Here is a 15,879-nt window from a genome sequence, read left to right as displayed (position 1 = left end):
AAAACAAAGCAAAACAAGACAAGACACAAAAAAAAAAATAAGTTACAAGGCGTCAGTAGGTGTTTGAATTCAGGCCCTAATTACCACTTCTCTAAAACTTCTTTTAAAGATTCTTATTCCGAGCTGAATTTATAACACTTGTACAGTTGACAAACACCTTTCGCACTTTATTCCAGTACCTCTAAATCAACCCCCCAGCCTGTTGCAAGAAGCAACCTGAAACCCAAAGCAGTAAAACAGCTGAGGAGTTGCAATTTGCAGGGGCAAGCCATGAATAGCTGCCAGCCCAAAATAACGTTCCAGTTAGGGCCTCTACTGGGCAAACAGGCACAGGGAGAAGTCTGTGGGCTACTGAATTCAAATACAGTGAACTTCAGCTTTCAAATGCTTGCGTAGCTCCTGTATATTTGAAGGATGATATCCGATAATGGCAACTCTGAAGTGCTCTCAGATACAGATCACCCTCCCTCTCGCAGCCCAGACAGGAAGATGTTTAGTATCCCCTCTCATCTCCCATTCAGCTGGGTTTTTAATACACACAAACCTCGTCCCGTTGCCAGGAAGGCAAAGAAAAGGTCAACAAACTCCTTTGCTGCAAGTTAGTTTGTCAAACTCCATTCTCGGCAGCATGACTTTACATGTTAATGCGAGTGTTTGCCGCTGTGTCAATAGCCCCTATTGTGTGCATTTGTAACACAAGATTTATGGTAAAGCTTGCAACATTTTTCAGGCATAATAAGCGTTTATTCAGCATCCCAGGACTATAAGCAGAGGCCTGACAAGTAATTATTGACACATTGTGCAGAAATAAAAGCGGTGGGCGAGCTGCTGTTGCGAATGGCAGCGTGGGTAGGGGGAAGGAGGGGCTGTGTCAAAGGAGTGACAGCCTTGGTGCCCAACATTGTCAAAGCCGACGTTGACTTGCACTGTTCTGTGTGCCTGACTGTATTTGTGCTCCCTGTCACTTGGGTGTGACATGCCAAAACATGAGGAGTGCTCCTTTTTTCATGCTAATGCTTTGTAATGACAGCTTTGTGATCCCCGGGCTGTGTTAGCGCTCAACAAGTCAAGGTGTGACAGGCAGCAGACCCCTCTGTCAGCCAGTGCTGTGCTGCCCTCATCAAACACCATGTTCGCAGACTAAAATGGACCTAATGCCCGAGGGAATAATAGCACCCCATTACCGCTGCTGAGCAAACATCTGAGGGTACTGACTACACCTGCACCTGTACGTGCGGCCCCGAGCAATGTGCTCCCCGGCTGCTGCCACGCCGGCCTTACCTCAGCACGGAGCCCTGGGCCACCATGAGAGGGGAAGAGGAGGAATTGGAAAATCTACTCCCAGGTCGTCTTTTGTGAGCTGCTTCTCTCTTTGGGGTTCAAGCCTTCTTTCTCTGTTGCACAGGGAACATCTTGCTAGCTTCAAACCAAGCGTCGTGCCGCCACGCGGTGGGTTTGTGGTGGTTTCATGTAACTGGTAAGCTCTGCGCAGGATTAATTCAGTCTCCGAACAGCCCAAGGTATCACCAGACAGGATTAGGGGGTATTAGCAAAGCCGTGTGAAGGAAGGTTGCATGACGCCTACATGTTATACTTGGCTGTAAGACTCTCAGTCACGTTAGCACCAAGTTCATCCAAAAAAACACAGCAGCCCTAAGACCGTGCTTTATGCGTGAAAGAAAGCGGGGCAGGAAAGGGCAGAGTTCAGGCTGCCTAGACTAAGCAACGAGTTGGCTTCATAGGATTTGGAGATTGCAAATGGGTTGGAGAAGCACATGAGCTTGGCTACTTACATGAAGTTTATCCAAATGATCCAAAACTCAATGATCAGCAAAACTGGGCTAGGAAGCTTGCCAGAACAGGCTTTTTCACAAGATTTATGGTGCTTCCTGCTTCTTGTTCCCAGGCAGAACCAGGAAGTGAGCTGAGTATAAATGGAAAATATTTTTTAGACCAGTTATGAATCTCTTTTTCAAAGGTCAAAGAGGTTCACGGTAAAAGTTGTGTGAGAACTTTAAGGTCTTTTTTCTTTTATCAAAATTTTAGCCAACAGATTATTAATCTGAAATGCCAGGGCTATTGATGAGAAAGACAAAAAACAAGTTAACTGCTATCCAAAATCAAAGCCACTGTCTCAGAAAGCTCTGGTTACTTCCTGTAATTATTTCTGATCCCCAGTGACACCAGTGGGGTCTGAGAACCCACGACGCTAAGCAGTCCACAGACAGAAGGACAAGCTGCTCCATACGGCTTGGTCCAAAATTTCAGCACCCTAAGCATGGGTGGGGGGAAGAGAGAGACTTGAAAAGCATCTTATGATCCAAATTCTGGTATCTTGGAGGTTGAGATTTTCAAAGCTGCCTGTCACATCTGGACACCATCGCTGTCTGCAGAGGTACCACCAGCTCATGAATGCACGGAGCTGCAGTATGATCTTCTTCCTGATCTATCGCCCCACATGTCAGATGCAGCTGAACTACGATCTGCTGAGCAGCTGAGCCGGGGAGGGAAGCGCCATGGTACCGCACAGCAGGAGCGGTGATGCTCAAAGGACGCTGCTTGAAGGTACTTGCCCAGCTGCAACCCAGAGCTGAAGCCCAAGCCTAGCACAAAGCCCAGGGAAGCAGATAGCCCTTCCTGCCGCGTGATTTAACCCAGCACACAGTCCTGCACGTCCGAACTTACAGGAAGTTCAGGTGCCTGCACTCACAGCAAGCCTGAGGAACGGCCTTAGAAGCCTCAAATATACGGCCTTGGGCTTTAATTGTGAAGAAAAAGAACAGCTCTGCCGGCACCCTTCAATGTGCACACATGATTACATCAGCAAAGGCTACTCAAGAGAACCTGCAGCTTTTCATTCCCAAACTTTGTTTTACCCAACATCTTAAGATTTCTGTACAACTTGTTCAGCTGTGTTCTAGCACCGTATCACTTACCCAGTCTCTTTGAAACGGGCAGGGTATGTATGTTTCAAAGTGTTTTTTTGTTGTCAAAGAGTTGATAAAGTCTGATTTTTTGTTTCCTGTGTTACATCAGATGATTCATTAGCTCCTAGGGAATTAACGTACCTGTAAGAACTTTGATTTAGTCTGAGACTGGATTCAACTGGTTTGCACAAGAAGAGCTTTATAAAGCTTCAGCCAGATTCACTGTATGAACAGTTCAAATAAAGAAATGATATTTAGAGATCGACACAGGCTATAAACAAGCACTCCATGTACTGGGGAGCCCGATTCCCCTCCTGGTGTCTGAGGGCTGACTTGCATTTTCTTCTGTTCCTTCAGTTCTCAGTCCTGACTAGAATTAGCTTAGGTACAATAGCCTTTCCCTGCAGATCTTATTATTCTTCTGACTTATCTTTTCCAGCAATATGCCCTGATCTTTGAAAATAACAACTTGTGCTGAACTATTAACTGTACCTACCGTTTCAACTCCAGTACTTCCCTGCACTGAGAAATTCATTTAAGGGCTCCAGAAGGTCTGCACTGGCATTTGCACTTTCTATCTCTAGTTACTTTCTGTTTTTAGGCTTAACCCGGTAGCCTTCATCGTCAGGGAACCTGGGCTTCGCAACCAAAGCCTAAACAGGTAAGTGCCATTTCCCCCTCTCACCACTACTTGAGTTATTCTTTTCTTTGTCCTTCTTAAGTCTAAATTACCTAGATACCTCTCAAATGCTGGAGATTTCAGGTGGGCCAGGGGTGCAGGCCCCAGACTCTCGATACCTGTAGATTTTCTCGGAGAGGAAATGAGAGTAATAAAGAGAAATTTGTGTAAAACTCAACAGGAGTAATATCATCAAATAGAGCTCATCTGGCCAGAGCCCATCAAGATTCTGCAAGTCTCCAGCAACTAATCAATGTGCTGATATAAATCTGCTTCAGCCATTTGGAATTGCTCTACTAAATTGCCCTGTTATTAGATATTCATTTTACATTTCCAATAAGACTCAACTCCACAGCTAGACCTGCCTCGGCAATGCCTAGGGGAGAGCAGGCGCAGGAGGGGCTGGGGCAGCACGGGGCAGTGCTGTCGTGGGGAGAGTTCGGTCTGGTTTCAAGAGCTCTAGCACAGCCTCTGGCTGCAGTTGGTTCATGGGGATTCAGGAGCCAACATTTTCTGTAAGCAGATGGAGGATATTTGCCACACAAACTGTGGTTTAATCAACAAAAGAAGACCTTTGATTTTGCCTGATCTATTTTCATTTAATTAACGTAAAGGTTCCAGGACAGGAGGGTGCTTTACTGTAAGTGTTGCTTGGAGAAATATTTTTGGCAAGGCTTGCATCGACACTAAAGCAGGCTGGAAACTGAATGACAGGCTTCTGCGCTCGTGCTGTCACAAGCAGTCATTTCACCAAGCTGCCTTGGGGGCAGCAGGAGACTCACAATTGCCAATTTTAATCAAAGGCATGACATCCCAGAGGCAACTCCTCCTGCCCATCCGCGGGGAGAGGTGCTGCCCAGCATTGGGACTTCCAGTGCGTGGTGCCAAACACAAAGTCTGCCGCTTCCTTCTAGTGTGAAACCATTTGGAACACGTCTCTGCTGCTTCCCCCCCTCCCCTTAAAGTGATGATATTGATGGATGGGTAAGGTCCTGTATGTGGCAGCCACGAGATACACAACCGTACTGCTCAGTGAGGGTAAGCCTGTGATGTCTGCACAGTAGCGCTAACGTTTTAGCCCATTGTTAAGGGAGATTGCCTTTCAACAGGCTGACAGGGCGCAGCTGCTGAGCTATTGGAAGCAGCTCTCCTTCCTCTTGGCTATAGTGTCCGTGGGGAACAGCAGCAGGGTGAGCCGACATGGAAAGCCATGCAGAACCAAGGGCCAGAAACATACATATCCATTGAGAGAGATTTGCACAGAATTACGACAAACGTGTCCATCCATTGTCTGAGGCATCAACAGAGCTGACGCGGTGAGAAGCGGGCAGACAGTTGCCTGCCACTGTTAGGGTGGGTGATGGATAGAGGTGCCTGCAGGGCTGCCCTATAGGGCTGGGGTGGAGAGAAGGGGAAGCAGAAGGGTGCGATTGCCAAGGTCTGGGCAGTTTTGGTCAGTAGCGTGTATCACCGTTCATCTTCAGGAACCAGCGTTTTGCAGCCAATGGTTAAACTGCAGAAGAGATGGCCAAATACAAGGCCTAGGGAACACGACACTAGGAGTGTATGTAGTCCTCTCAAGCTTAGATGTCAGTTTAAGCCAATACGGATGTCCTTTTTAACCCCAGCACACACAAGTAGTGTTGTTTGCTAACTATTAACGTAAGCCTGCAGCTGAATGCTCCCCTCTTGGTTTTGGTAGTGCCAAAAGTCACTATCTCCATCAAAAAGCTCCCCTGGTATACACTGTAAAAAACAAAGCAAGCCTTTCCCTAAAAGCTATTGCCTTTACAAGCAAGAGGAAAGTGCAAGAGGGCATGTGGAAGGTAAGAACATTTGTAAAGCCACGCAGCAGGAGGAGAATCAAGAACAACCACCAGGTCTCCCAAATCTGAGGTCACAGATGCACGTAGGTGTGCGCGCACACAACTACAGAAGCACGAATGCACATATGCTACAAGTATATATGTATATTCCTAGAAAAAAGGCAAACCATAATGAAATCAGAATTAAATTGGGTAATCATTGACATATTGAAATCATTTGAAAATCAATCTTAAGAAAATTGAACAGCTAGGTTAAACTAAAAAGAAATCCAGACAAATTATGATTAGGGATACATTTAAAGTATCCTGACTTCATCTCTGCCCTGGAGTGACGCAAAATGCTTTGGTTAAGGCATTTTAGTGTTTTGGCCTCAGATTTAGTTATGTTTAGTCCTTTATTCCCGCCCCCCCCCTCTTTTTTTTTTTCCATTTCCTAATTTGAGTGGGTTTGGTTCCAAACTTCTTTGGATTAGGTTCACATTTGCCACTACCTCTTAGATTCTTTTGGCAATTTTCACAAAAAGACTAAAGCCAGTTGATGGTTCACATTTCACATTTGAGAATGACAAGATCACCAAGGAAAATAACAATTTTACACATGCCGATTTACTGGCCTGAAAACCTTCCGGTCTAATCCAACATGTCCTACCAGAGTTTTTTGTTTTGGTCACAAGCTGTCACGTTGATTGCTGAAGGCATTGGGAGCCCCAGGAACACACGTTACATAGCACTGAACATCATCCAGCTTACAGGTAGGGACATTCGAGCCTCCACGCAGATCTCCATGAGCCCAAGATCAGCCTCAGCCAGCTGCAGGCAGAGCTCTATAACCCAACACAAACGGAGCCAGCACAGCCTGGCTGGCCTCGCCTTTTCTGAGGGTGCCTGCAGAATAAGTTAGGCATGTAATCAATTGGTCCTAAGCCCCGTCTCACATTAGTGTATGATCATGATTTGAGCAATCATGGTATATGTAAGGAGAAGCAAGTATTTGTGTCAAAAGGAGGAAGATCAAGTGTCCAACCACAAATATCTAGTGAAGAAAGTGATATTCCAATTTCTTTACACTAACACATTGATTTCCCGAGTGAAGAAATCTGTTTTGTCAGCCCCATAAGCAATTTTTGAAGCCCTACACTGTTGGCAGGCCTCATTTCCCCCTTCCTCTTAATTACACCATACTGCAATTTAACAGTAATCAGCAAAAGCCCTCGCAGAAGGCAGCCATGTTCAGGGTAACTGAGGGGTTATAAACTTGCAAAGACCAATGTTATCAACACCAAACACAATGCGTCTCAAGCTAGGAGCCTTCCAAGTCCTGCTGAGATACGCTATTTTCCAGAAAAGCATGTGATTTTGAAATGATCTCTTCATCTGAAACACTTATCTGTCATCTATTTACAAATAAAAATAGTGCAAATAAAATAAAGTGGTATTTGCAGTTAAAGACAAGATCAAATTGACCCCACTGTCATAGAATTGGTTTCCTCTTAGCAGTTGGTATTTTTGTTTTCTTTAAATAAAATTATTCTAAAAATATTTCAGCATGTAACAGATCCCTGTTAAACAGGCCAGTCCAGTGAGTCTTGGACAGTGAAGGAGTACCAGACAAACCACTATGGCTAATGCAATCTGGACAGATGAGTGGGTGGTCCATCTTTGGGTTGATCCAATTTCCATCAAGTTCAAAATAAGGGAAGGCAAACCAAGGACATCCCCCCGCATCATTATACATTTACTTTATTCATCACAGTCCTCCCCCCTCATGCCTCTGCGGAAATATATATTAAATAGCCAAAGTTTTCCAACCATAATAATTCACTTGTAAACTTCTAGGAAATTCCATTAGTACAAGCTATCCTTTAATTTAGCTTCACAACATCTGGTGAACACAACAACAGTATCGCTTGCAAAAAAACTTTCAAGTTGAACTTCCAGCAGGTTTGTAGGGAAGATGGAGGGACGTTGTGGGAGAGCCAAACACTGATCAGCACAGAGCACAAGTTGCAGTTCACCCCAGGAATGCCAGGATGATTAAAACCACTTTATAGCATTTTGTCTCTAATTTATGACAGCTGATATAACTGGTAGCATGAGGAGGCAGCCTGAGTGGTCAAAAGGAGTACAAAGCCCTGTGTACAAAGGGCCAGTTTTGCTCCTATTGAGATCATTGACAAAACTCTCCTTGTCTTCAGCAAAGCATAATTTAGATTCTAAGTCTTGCAGATCACATGGTTTGAAGGTTGCCATAATGCCTTCCTTTACATCCTTGGGCTCTTGAAAACACCCCCACACAGATAATACATGGTGGGACTGGGCCGACTTCCCCTCCACCCTTAAGGAGTATTGCACAATTGTCCCAGTCCTGTCCTGCTGAGAACTGACAACCTCTGTGTTAAATGCTTTTTCATAACAGCAATAATTTATTCATTAATGCTAACTTAACCCATACCAGCCTGAGAAATTCCCGAGTGCCGTTCAGGTTTACATCTGATCCAGCCTCCCAGCTGCAAACAGAAAGCAGTTCTGAGCTCCGCACAGTTTCTTTAAAAAAGCACACTAAAATGATATAGAAATATGAATTAATGTTTCTCTGCTTATCTGTTCCTTCAGTGGTTGTTCGGTCTTCCTGGCTAGGACAGTTCCATATACATTTAAAATATCAATCTAATCTCCCCAAAGAGCTATTGATTTATCAGCTCCATCTCTGTGTTGCTATTGAATGTCTTCAGAAATCTGCCAAATATGTCTATCCTTTCCACTACTTCTCTCAGTCCTCTAGCCTCAATGTCAGCTCATCTATTGATCTGAACGCAGTTCTGGCCTTCCAGTCCACTAGCTCTCTCTCCTCTTCATATTGCAGATGTGCTCATAATTGGCACAGAAAATTTAAGGGCAGTGCTAGCAGTCCCTCCCCGGCAGCATTCATCTTATCTGCTGAGTTCCTCTTGAATAAAACGTATACAATGAAGCTGAAGTGGGGAGAATGGAAAGAGAAGTTAAATAAATAATCAAAATTAGGGGAACGAAGATGGAGAAAGTATGTTTTTCTCCTCTATATATTCTTGATTTCAGTGACTATTTTGAAGAGAATGCTGTATTTCCTGGGAATTCAGACTCTCCTAATATTCAAAAGAAGTTCAGAGCTTCATTCAGGCCACCCAGCACAATTCTAGCTCTGTGTGCTACAGCTGCTCCCACCCGTTCTCCATTAGCCTGACCCAAGGCCCTTTGCCTAGAAATCTATTGAGACATATTAATATTCATCCTTCTGTCTGCACACCACATTTGTAGATCAATTCTGAAAAGATGTTTCTGCCACAGTCCATGGAAAATACACAAAAAGAGGCACTAAATAAATCAAGGAATAAAGAGTTACCCATTCCACTACCAGTCAGCTGCTCTTTGCGAGTGCAATTAATCTATAATTAATGACTATTCCCTGCTTGTCAACATGTTTCAGTCACCTACTGCTTATCTAACAAACTTCTGCATGAGCACGAGGCAGAAAGGGGAACTGTCATTTGCTTCCATTTGTACCACAAGGTGAAGTCGGTGACATCTGGGAACTTCACAGGGCGGTACCACACACCAATCCCCAGCAGAGATGAGCTGCTCCCATTTACAGGACACTTTCCATACATTTTTCCGTTGATAACGGATAAGTGACGCGAGGAACTGGCTGACAGGCAAAAAAAAACTTAGCTCAAAATGGAATTTGGAAAGAGAGGTTAGTGTTCACTACTTGGGTTCGTTAACGATACCCAGTGTTTTGAAACTTGAGTGCAGTGCACCAGATTTTTCAGCGATGGGATTTCCTACGAGCAAAAGCCATACGAAAGCAGACTTCACTTCAAGGAAGTGTTTCATAAGCCTACTAATCATTCTTCATGCAAATATGCAGAGCAACAACAATCACTTGAATCATTTCAACAGCCATTTTACTAGAAAACATGCACTTTGGGGAATGCCACCAGGTTAGGTAGGCCAAGTGTTGGTGCAACCACTGTGGTTATTTAAGAATGGCAAAGACTTTGCCCCATCGTGTCTGTCTGGGGGACTAAATAAAACAAAAAGTACCCGGAGCTGTTGAAAAAATGTTTACAACAAAACAATACATTTAATTATATTACAGAACAAACACTTAGAAAAAAATTAGTCAACGTCTGTTTCTAAATCCCACTGAACAACTGGTTTACTACACTGAAGTGTAAGACGCTTGGGAATTAACTGTGAAAGGCACTGCTGGTATTCAGTCTCATCTATGTATATTTAGGTTTTACTGATAAAAACATTGGCTAAGGATACTGTTCAGTTCTCTGTTTCTTCTTCTTTTTTCAAACCAATGAAATTATACCGATACAAATTTTAATGAAGACAGTAATACTTGTATAAAGACTACCTTCTCCAGTGTAATTATGCCAGTATGAATGCAGAATTGAACACATCTTTAGAACGCAACCTTATATAACTGTACTTGTAGAGAACTCAGGACTTAAAATATAACAGTATGTTTAAAGCAATATGGTTTTCAGGCAAGGCTGTAAGCTGTATTTATATTACGAGCTCTGCCCTCTGCAGAACTCCGGTGCTTCATTGGCTTATACACAGAGCTCTTTGCAGGATCGAGGTCTCCATAATTAGTTTATATACATAAACAGAAAGATGTTTGCACAGAATCTTGCACTCAGCTTCTTTACGCAAAAGGAAGCCACAGAGGTTTGACTGGTCCTAAATCATGTCTTAGCTCTGCTTTTCTTCAAATAATAATATATAAAAAAAAAAAGGTGGGGGATGTGGTTGAAAAGGGAAGGAATTATAACAATATCAGCAAAAGTGAGCTTTGGATTAAAAGTAAAAGGTTTGATAATTTTAACACACACACAACCCTCAAGAGACTATGGGAAAATAACAAAGCAGAAGCTATTCCTCAGGGTTTGCTGTTCAACAAAGCAGGTTTTTATTAAATACAGAGTTATAGGCAAGAGTATTTTGGTATCCAGGGAGGGTCTGATCTGGAAGGGAACCTCTCAGGTAGAACAGGAGGCATCTAGTTATTTCAGTGACCAGCTACTCCTCTCTTCCTCCAGCAAGAAGCATAGTGCTGAAGTGGATCAGATTCAGGCTTGTTCTACCTGCTGACTGTCCAGTAAATAATCCAGCAACTAAACCAACCAAATAGCCATGGTTTGATATCTACCTGATGCTGACATACTGTACTGTGTGCCCATATAAATCTGTGTGAAGCAGCAAGAAAGCAAGTTGTATCACAGGACTCAAATATTTGATGTACCCACATGCAACTCCTCTAGATCTCCAAATCAATTACTGCTCTGAAGCTACACACCATCACCTGGGAAGAGATATGGATCTCTTCACAGATCAAACTGTTCCACCATCACCATCTCTCCACCAAAATCCAGAGGGTTGACCCCTAGGGTCCACCATGTAACTTGCATATAACGAACCCTAGAAGTAGGAAAATCTGAATGACGTTATGAAAAAAGAGATGTCTAGGAGATCAATATTTACATCACACAATGCAAGGAAAACAAGTGGATAATGACTGAACTGCTCTGTCTTCTTTGATTATAAGTTATGGAAAGTGGAGGAGTTGTTCAGAAAACAAAAGCTTCTGTACATAAGCAAAATAGGAAAGAAAAATAAGCAATAGTAATCAAGGATTTCAGGCCCAGGGCCCAGGCAAGAGTCTGGAGCAAAAGGATGTGTTGTGCTAAGCTTGTTAGAATCGCTCCTGCAAAAATTTCCCTTTGATGATTTATTTGCAAACCAGAATTATAGTCATACATGTTCTATCCTTCTAAAACCACTTCCTTCAAAAGAGGACACATACAAGGCTCTGGAAAGTGACTTCTTAGGCAGAACAAAGGATGCTCAGCACCGATTCCACAAATTTCCTGCCCCTGCCTCACTTCCAGCTGCTCACAGTACATAACAAACCTGCTCTCCTGTTCCTGCTGCGTGACGGAGAGGTGGGACACACAAACTGGTGCCCATGGGGAGGGAGAAGTGCTGGGTATGCTCAACTACATACAAGTCCAGGCCAAAACTCCACGTTTGTGAAAAGGTTTCATTGAAGATGTTTCAATATTTGCTTTTTTAGTGCAAGTGGTTTACGACACCCAGTTAGAAAATGGAAAATAACATTCCTTCCCCCTTTTCAGAGCATGCCTACCACCAGGCTGGCAGACACGGGGAGCAAGGCTGCCCACAGGAACCTCAGTCTTATTCCTGGTTCCCCTCTGACTGACTACAACTGTCCAGAGGCAGCCAAAGGTAGGAGTGACAGCAGCGCAGCGATGCAGGAGGGCACACCTCTGCCCAGGCTGCCTGCCCAAGCCCTCCTCCAGGGTGCCAAGACAGCATTGCTGCCTGCAGTGAGTCTGCACACCAGCATCACATCCCGTGAGGAAAGACGGCCTGAAGCCCATATGACAGATGACAGACAGACTCAGAAGGCGATACAGAAGCTTGTGAGAGAACTGAAATGTGAAGCCAGGTTTCCCAAGCCCAAAGTTTTTATATGTTGCTGCATCATCTTTCCGTTGCATTAGCTCAACTTTCACAAGCCACTTCACATTCCTGTCTTGAGCCTGGCAACTGCAAAAAGGGAACGTGGTTCCTTGAGTCATGCAACTAGCAACAGCGGCACCTGCCCCTGTAAATGCTGAAGGCATCTTTGTGTGGAACGTGCCTTTTGTTTATCTTCATGTGGATTCTAGTGCTTGGTAAGAACATGCCCCAAGTGAGTTACCCTGTTATTGTAAGGTAATGCAGCTAATGCTGCAAACCTGGTTGGACATGAGTACAATCAATAGAGATAAGCAGAAAGCAGCCGGATTTGTTGAATAAATGAATTCTTGCAACTCACTTGCTCAGCTGCTCCATCAATGACAAAACTCCCATCGATTTCAGTGGGAAGTAGGATCAGGCCCTGATTTCTGACACTGCAGATATCAGGAGTCTGTTATATAACAGGTGATACAGAATTAATTAGAATTTTTAAGAAAGGAAACCATTCTCTGCCCCCAAACTTCCATGGACTTCTGCTTTACAATTAATCACCTATATTATTACTTTCCCCCAAACTGTAAAGCAACAGAGCAGAATGGCAGTGCCAGCATTCCTGTTAAGATCTCACAGCCCTCATTAATAAACGTAATAAGGGCATTGGAGTATCTCAGGAGTGTACTAGGTTACAGATTTAGGCTTTCCTTTGGGTATAATTTTATGTTCTTGTTTCACACACTAAAGTAATGTACTTATTCCAGGATCCTATTTTTTCATTTCATTTTTAAGCACTCATTTATGCTCCTTTAGTGGTATCTGCAAACTGATAAACATAGGGCTGCCCACTTTAACCACCAAACGAGAAAAGGAGGAATTAAAACCAGAATTAATCAATTCACGTAGTTTGAAGAATTATTCCTTCACCTTCCAGGTCAAGCATTTTTAGCTGCTAAAGGGATTTTGACTTGTGCCCTGCAACTGCTCCTTCCACAGAAGCACGAGGCCAACACAGACAACAGCTACAGGCTAAAACCAGCAAACAGCCACTTACCTTTGTAGATGTAGCTACGTAGGGGAGTAAAATATATCCCTGTTTAAAAGGGTGTAAAGCTAGAATAGTTAAAGTTTATTTAGCTTTCAACCTGTGCCAATGAAAACAAGTTGAGACTATGAGCAATTGCGTATCTTGCTGTAAGCAGAACAGCACATCTGGACGAAAAAGACTGTAAGAGAAGAGAGGTTAGTAGTCTACCTGCCCAGCTGATCATTAGCTGAATAAGAAGGGGACAAGTTAAAGCCATATAATCTTGTTAGGAGAGGAAAAGAGACCTCAGAGACAAAGTTCTAAGTCATAGTTCAGATTACAGCTTCACAAAGAGAGTCTTGAAAGCACTCTCCCTCCCATTTACAACCACTGAGGCCACTTCCCTCCCTCTTCCTGATGAAAAAGCATCTCTGTAGCAACTGCAGAAATTGACCCCCAGGAAGATCAAAGTTAATATATTCTTCAGCTGTCTAGCACAATGCAATGAACAGAACAAACCTGCAGTTAACATGGAATCCCCAAGCAACAGGACGGAGCAGATGCACAGGAGTAACAAAGCACTGAAGGACCACGCAGTGTGTTGGATGGAAAAAACATGACAACTCTTTTACTGGGGAGTTTTGCGTGATTAGTTAACCTTTCCTAAAAGGTTATTTCATATTATTGCATCAAATGCTGCAGCTGATGAAAAATAAGCTCAGGGTAGACACTCAAAAGAGCCCTGCATCAGCCAAATCATTCCTAAGCCTGTGGCAGACTCCCCATCTAAGTCACTGAGTTTGGCTAAATATGACTACTTCTAAAAATCTTTTGACATTCAAAGGCACTTAAGAGATACCTAAGCACTAGAGTCCTATATTTTGGTACTCATTTTAATCTTATTTGAAGCCTTCCCTGTTCTTTTTATTTATACTTTTATTTCTTAAAGCAACCAGATCTTGCTAGGAAAAAATCATCTGGAAGCAGTGTGAAATGTGAAGTAAATGGGGTAAAAAAAGAGAGGCCAATAAGATACTTCTACTATCCCTGGGGCACTAGAAGATGTGTCCATCAGTGTTTGGATTAAAAATAACATTCTGAAGCAATATGAATAACCCAAACCCATCAAAATGCAGTTACTTTAATTCATCGTTTTAATGTATTTATTTATTTCAATTAGACCACAATGGCTTCAGTTCATTACCTAGTTAATAAAGTGAATTAGATAGTGTTAGTGCAGCAGTTAGCACCAGTGCTTTCTGTTTTTCTAATAGCGTCCAAGATCTATTTGTCAGGAAAGTGGCGCTGCTTTCACAGTGAGGTTTAGTAACAGCCTGACATGTTTGATGGGTCAGTTTTTGATTCTTTTCTTTCCCCTAGGAAGGGACCAACTCTAAAAGCAATTCCACTATTTCAGAGAAAGCAATTCCTTAAAGGATTAAGCATGATCAGTTAGCACTTTTAAAAACACATCTGCTTTTGTCCACACAAAACTGTATTCTATTTAAAGTTTTGAACACTATGTATTCACTGCCTTTCCTCCAGCATGGACTGCTCTTTACAATATCCTGGAACACTGGAAAGGTTTCATTCCAGAAAAGGTGTTAGCCTTTAGAGTTTGTAAATAGTTTCCTCTAAGCTCACATATTCCTCTGTACTGGAGGGGAAAACATACAAAAACGACAGGATTGAGTAAAATCTACACCTGTCTACATTGCAAGAATTCAAGGTGCTCTAAACAAGTACCTAAACAAAAATGCATAAATCATGCAGATGCATAACTTTCTACAACAGCTACACTTAATGTATTTGGCATTTTTTAGCTTCTGGAACTCCACATTTTGTCATCCTAGAAAACATCCAGTTTTCTTCTGAATGAAAGACATTTTTTGAGGAAAATAAAATCACAGTACAGATACAGTTCAGTGTGTAGAAATTGTTACTAATTTACTTTCTTTAGTGACGGACAAAAATGGTACTCTCCACTACGTACAAGACGGTAAAAAAAGGTTTTACATACCATAGTCATGTATATAGGCAAGTAAATAGAACTTAGGCAAGAGCTTGAAAATGCTACGACAATCTCTGCATGGCTGAATTTACACATGTAGTCCATTAAACTTATTTCTTTAGACACCCTGTTTAGATGTTGTTTCCTTCTTTTAAAGTATTACGCACTGAACACATGAACAGTTCCTTTGCGTTTACCTTTCTCTGGGGTATGTGAAAACTTGCAGTGGGCTCAGAGTTCCTTGACGGAAGTCACAGATCTTTCCTCTTTGCTTGTTTCTCTTGATGATCATCCTCTTTTAGCCTGTGCAGAGATCAACAAAATGGAGAGGAAATAAAGAAAAGCCACCTGTAAGATTCTTTGGAACATGAAAACAACATTGAAAATAACCTATAGATTACGTATATAACCTATAGATTACCAGGAGCTCTAGAGCGTGGTTGAGGGTTTTCTCCATATCATTCATTGTACAGCCTTGGGAAAGCCCACACCATTTCTATCCCTCATGTGCCAAATCATGGAGTCTCCCTTCCTCTGCTCCTACCTCTGTACAACCTCACATCCACCCACACCCATTTTGCCCTCTGAACTGAAGCAATGACCCATTTCTTGTGATTAAATTAGCGTAAGTAATAAGATATCATAGAGCTGATTGATTTCCCCAGCAATAGTTATTAAGCAGCTCAATTCAGAGGAAAGCAGAGCTATTATTCTAAACATTGATTCCTGAACAGGATTGCCAGAGAGGGGTGTGCTCAGATGCACACAGCAGGAATGCAAACATCTAGAGAACCAAAACACTGAGCTCTTGACTATGTTCAGTACCAGGTGCTTCCTAAGCCAGGAAGGTTTTCCTGTGTTTGATAGCACTAGGTAGATTT

General features: G+C 42.8%; 1 protein-coding gene across 1 annotated transcript in view; it reads right to left on the bottom strand.

Annotated features, from left to right (window-relative positions):
• Nucleotides 1-15,879, bottom strand: part of LOC310882590 (uncharacterized protein) — a 343,849-nt gene that overhangs the window by 271,738 nt on the left and 56,232 nt on the right. Inside the window, exon 5 of the mRNA XM_083801528.1 lies at nt 15,196-15,301. The gene's annotated coding sequence lies outside the window, so the exon portion shown is untranslated. The remainder of the gene's footprint in view (nt 1-15,195; nt 15,302-15,879) is intronic.

The sequence above is a fragment of the Anser anser genome, assembly GCF_964211835.1.
Source record: "Anser anser genome assembly, chromosome: 16".
NCBI lineage: Eukaryota > Metazoa > Chordata > Aves > Anseriformes > Anatidae > Anser > Anser anser.
This window is presented reverse-complemented; position numbering and strand designations above follow the sequence as displayed.